We start from the raw sequence: 6,000 nt of genomic DNA, 5'->3' as shown, positions 1-6,000 counted from the left end.
GAGTGTAAATACAAATGTATTCAATGCAAAACCTTTTATACAGTTTTTCCAAACTTTGTATTTACATTTTTTTTCCAAACGGAGTCTCAATTTATTTAGGAGCAAGTTTACTAATTAAGTTGTTAGAGAGCTTTCTCCAAAGGACCAGAGAGCCTTACACATGGCAAACTAATTGGAAGCTGAGAATTATCTAACTCAATGCTGTATCTTTGGACTGGAGTCGTGAGTTGAATTGTCAAACTTGGGATTCCGAGGACAATTACCATTTTCCTGGGCAAGCCATTGAAAATTCGTCTGTTTGGCCTCAAAGGCCTGAGCCCTATCAAAAACCTATGACAATTGAGTTAACGTAAAAATACGATTTTTTATGCTTTTTTTTTTTAATTTAAAGCATATGGGAAGGGTACTTTGGTAATTTTGGGTTAAATAAAAAGACCAAAATGAAAAGTTAATAGAGCAAATAGAATTCCTTATTTCTCTTAAGGCTTAGTTTGGTAAGAGCATAAATACAAATATATACAATGTAAATACATACAAAATAACACAAAATATAAGGTTTTGCATTCTATATATTTGTATTTGTACTCCTATCAAACTCAGCCTAAGGTTTTATAAAAATTTCATGCAACAAGGGCTTCTAAAAAAAAATGCAACAAGGCCAAAAAGAAATTGTTCTCTCTTCATTCTTTTAGTCAAATCAAGTGTGTGTTTTTCCTATTATTCTGCATTTTTGGGTGATTATAGCCTAGCATCCTAAGTTTGTTATTTTTTCTATTTTCTCCACACAAAAAAATACTTTCTACCCAGTTTTTGCCTCTCAATTCCTTTCCTAATGGATTTATTTTCTTTTTATTGATATTTTTTTGCATAGATTAAACCAACTAAATTATTTACTTTCCCCTAAAATGTTGGTAGCTAAAAATCTACTATCAATTACATGGATGATTCATTACAAAATTTCATTAGTGATAGAAACTTCCATGGTGAGGAATTTTTTATAATCTAAAATATATGTTGAACAATTTGAGAAATTTGGATTTCCAAACTTGAAATATAAAAGATTTATGGTTGTTAATTGATTGCTTATTATTTTGTTGAATGCTAAAACCTAGAATCTGTTACTTATAGACTTCTACTTTATGAATGCTTGTAAATTTTTTCATTGTTACTTCATCATATGTTATTTTTATTATCTATAAACATTAACTAATCTCTTTTTTTTAAGGCTTATGCCTCAACTATGTCTTTAGACTTTTAAAACTTTGACCCAAATTATTCAATGAAAATCAAAAGAACAATCATTAAATCATGAACAATAAACACATCAAGTATATAATGTATTATAAGTTTATGTGTTTAACATCATAGGTCACTCTGGTGAAGGCAAAAAACAGCCCCAAGTCTCCACTACAACCAGCCAGAAATCTTATCAACTGAGCCAACATCATAGGCAACTGGATCAGCCCAATGGTTGCACTGCTTGGCCGTGGCATAGTAGCCTTTCTGGTTTGGTAAAGGGTCCAAGTCTTACAACATTGATCTAATTAACAACCTGTTCCAACCCCTGTGTTAGTAAAAAATGGCCTCAAAACACCTTGCCACATTTGCAGAACAAGCCCATTTCTGTAAGTTTTATATTAGTTGAAAAGTGAAAGCCATCAATACAAGTTGGAGCCTTTGGAATTATTCAATCACAAAAGTGCCCTAGGGTTTTAGGTTTGAGTGAGGTAAGGGCAATAGTAGAATAACCAAATACTAGTTGAGCCTCACTGAGATTCTAGGAGGGCCACTTTGCTTACATGATAGTACTAGAAGACAAAGGTCTTAGATTCGCTAAGATATTATTTAAGGGACCCTTCTTCTTGTCATGTCATTTCATGCAGTCTATACAAGTAAACAACCTGGAAATTTCCACATTGAAGCTTTTGCAAGGCTAAAAACAGTTCCTCTCCCTAATTGATCTTACTAAATAGGATGAATTTCCAACCCTAGAAGCTTTGGCAGAAGTTCTATGTGGGGTCTTCCTGAAGGGCTTTTTTAGATTGAGCATTTAGAAATCAGAACTCAAGAGAGCTATTATTACTTGGGAAGAACTCGCATAAAAAGTAGTATATAGACTAATGTGGACTAGTGGATGAATGCTTGCCCAATTCAATGGGTCTTTAATTTATTCTGAAAATTTATTAAAATTAATAGAAAGAGGTCTCTTCTGGTCAGGTCATTTAGTGTGCTTCCATGATCAAACCCAATAATCCTCTATGCAGCAACCTAGTTAGGATCCTAAAAGGGCCTACATGTTCATTCCATTTCATAATTAAGCCTTGTTGCAACTATATATATATATGAGATTCGCTACATGAATCCTGTTTCATCATTCTCTGTTATTCTGTATCATTTCCGTTATTACATTATGAGTAATTAAATAATTTCTTATCACTTTCACCCAAGTCTTTTACTGTCAGTCCCCAGCTCCTCTATCCCCTTTCAACTCATAACAAACTACTTTTCTTAACAGGTATTGTAGATGATCTTCTATGCTATTTGTTCATTCCATTTGCTAAGACAAATTTCAGTCTTAAAATATATACCATCTGCTCATGATTAACCCTTCCTTTTGGACATATTTTATATTAAAAGTTTAAAATTTTTAGTGGCCAGTGTTTATTGGGAGAAGGATTGAACTCTTGAGACATGCATCCAGAGGGTCCCCCACCAGGAGATGGCTTTATATGTATCTGCCACTTCTTCCAAATAAATATAGTAGTGAGTTTTGTTGGTCTAGTCATTGCTTTTGTATGAATCTTTGTTTGTTTGTCTAGGTCTGAAACAAGTGCAAAGTAGGTTGTACTTCATTTAAAACTTTACTATTTAATAAAGATTACATTCATATTTTAATAAGAACTCTATAAGGGGGTTGATTAAAAATTAGTCTCTAAATGGACTACATTCATGGAACCAAAGAGAACAACTTTCAGCTGAATAAGTTTGAAAGGTGTTAGTTCATATATGGTTCACCCTTTTGTCAATGACCTAGGTAGTGTTTGGCAACAGCAAGATATGCACATTCTTTATGATGTAAAATGTGTTTGCGCAGAATCCAATTTGGCCAATTTTGATAATCATCTGGGGTGCACCCATATGTTTCTTCTAAGAGTGAAATCAATACATATGCTGAAAACAGGCATCGGAAAATTAATTATTTGATTCAAAGTGGAATCCTATGTTGTCCCTTCAACTTGTGAAAATAAAAAAAAATAAAAAAAAAAATCAGAAGGCATAACAAACACCACCTTAAATAAATGGTCAAATCATACACGGAACAATTACTTAGCAGCCCAAATGGGCTCCACATGTTTGCCAAATGTGTGTTTTGATTAAATGTTTGAATGATGCACTAAATGTATAAAGCAGATACCCTAGTGAAATTATCTAAATCGGATCTGCAACCCACAAAATGTTAGGAGAATTTATGTTACATTATTTGGATTGGGCCGATCCAAAGTTTAATAAAACTCCAACTCGAACCTGTCCAAGTTGCACCCCTACAACACAACTATTAACATGATACTATATCAATGGTGACATACAAATGCACGGCCATAAATCACATTGGAAGCTCTATAGGTACCCATTATATGGGGACCTCACATCTTTTCTTTTTAGTATTAATATCACGTGAAATGCACATGCCTTCCTACTCATATAATTAAAACAGATTAGTTTAATTAATAACCTTATTGTCTTTATCACTCATTGGCTTAATATTTTAGAAAACAAAAAAAATATTTTTTTATAATTCTGTAAAGGTTGAAGCATTCATTAATTACTCAGTTTTTTTTTTTTTTTTGTGCATGTGCACTCTAATTATTTATTATTTGACAGCTGGTTTTTTTGGGTTAAATTAATCTCATTCTAATGCTGCTTCTGTTGTTGTTGTGTGCTGATACTGTTGTTATTATTTTGTATCCTACCACCTACCACAAAGATGTTGTGTAGAGTGGTCCCACCATGTAGATTCCACCTTGGTGGTGGTGATACATGGGTTGTCCCACAAAGGGGAGCCTAAAGTTCTCCCCTTTTTTTATTTATTTTTATTTCCTAGCATGTTCCCTTGGGGACCTCAACTCAATGTGGACAAAGATGGTCCCCCATCCATGAGAGGGGCATAGATTTATGCTCTCATTAAATAAATGGTCTTCTTTTCTTTTTCAAAAATAAAATGATAAAGGGTCTTCTCAAATCTCAATAGCTTGCCAAGCCAATTCTATTTGATTCCATGATTCTCTCTTAAGCTGATTTTCCCATCTCATCTCATGATGATCACTCTTATTAGGAATACAAATGGTATCCAAATCCGAATTCGAATATGATCCCATTTGGGGTGATCCGCATTTGATTTGTTTATAATTTCATGAAATATCGATTCACCCTTATCTGATCTAATATAACCCGGTTTGATTTGATTGGATTTAAGGCTTAATTTGGAAAAAGTATAAATACAAATGTGTATATAAAATATAAGCTTTTGCATTCTACAAATTTGTATCTATACTTCTTTTAAATTGAGCCTAAGGCTGTGTTTGGTTGCAATGCAAATAAATTTGAACTGATGTAAAACCATAGCAGTGTAAATGATTTGAGTGTAAATTCTGACTTATTTTTGTTTTAAATTTTAGCTTATTTTGTTTGATTGCAGTACAAATGAAGTAAACTAAGACATGCAGAAGAATAAAATAAAATCAAAACAGAATTAAACAAGAATTTGCATTTTTTACATTTGCACTCTCATGCATTTATACTGTGCAAATAAATTTGCACGGCAACCAAACACAGCCTAAATGTTTATGATATTAATGGTATTTATTACTTGATTCAAATCCAGTATAAATCCAATTGACAAGATTTGATTTCAATCTGATCATAAACAAATGAAATTTGCATGTACCTTATAACCATAATTTGCCAACTCAGTAGGGCTGTTCACGGATCGGGTTGGGTTGGTTTATTGGTGTTTTTCCAACCAACCCGACTTGGTCGGGTTACTTGAAATTGAAACTGAAACTGACCTTGTATTAAGCGAAACCGACCTAATCGGTTTGGGTCGGTTTCAACTCTACTTAGTGGTGACTTAGTTGTTGTACAACCTAAAGTTAGGTTGTAATTAGGATAGAGACAACTTAGTTAAGTAGGAACTAAGTAGGTTGTAACTACTAACTAGGAACTAACTACTAAATCAGTTTAGTTCGGGTTGGTTTTGATTTTCACACATGAAAACCGAAAACCGAACCGAATCATCGATTTATGATTTTTTATAACCCGAAACTGACCGGTGCTGAAGAAAACCCGGCCGACTCGGGTTGGGTCGGTCCGAGTTGGTCAATTTAGATCTTCTTTTGAACAGCCGTAGCAAGAAGAGCAGGCTCGTGGAGGTGATTCTTTTTCCCTTCTTCTGACTCGTATCATTATCTATATTTAACTATTTTAAAATGCAAGAATTGATATACTAAGGATGTTGTCTGAGGTGGATGAATAGCAGATAAGAGTCCTGTTAAGCTGGACAAATTAAGTAATATGAGTTACGGTAGACGAGGTGATGAGAGTCCAACGACTTGCAAAAGCCAAAGCCTTTATGTGGTTCTTTAAGGAGAAGCACTTTGACGCTCAAGTCACTAAGCAAAGGAGAGGATGTCAACTAGGCTGAAAAACGCGAGAGCAAGAGCAAGAGGCTAAAACACTAAGAGTGGAATAAGAAAGAAATACCTGAGTGAAGTGCCCTTAAATACTTGAAGGAGTATTGTGGTGCTCCCCACTTCTCGAAACACGTGGAACAGCCCCTTACAACCTTGTATTAAAAATATCTCCCATGAAATAAATCACATAACTACGAAAATATTACCAACGCAACGCAAGACTGTTGAAATAGAGAAACCATCCATCCATCATTTGCCACATTGTAGAATCCTATTATGGCCAATCTAAACCATCCATCCATCATAATAG

Source organism: Nelumbo nucifera, chromosome 7 (assembly GCF_055504915.1).
Source record: "Nelumbo nucifera cultivar China Antique chromosome 7, China Antique-T2T, whole genome shotgun sequence".
In the NCBI taxonomy this organism is placed as follows: Eukaryota; Viridiplantae; Streptophyta; class Magnoliopsida; order Proteales; family Nelumbonaceae; genus Nelumbo; species Nelumbo nucifera.
The sequence above is the reverse complement of the archived record's forward strand: the minus strand, read 5'-3'. Positions refer to the sequence as shown.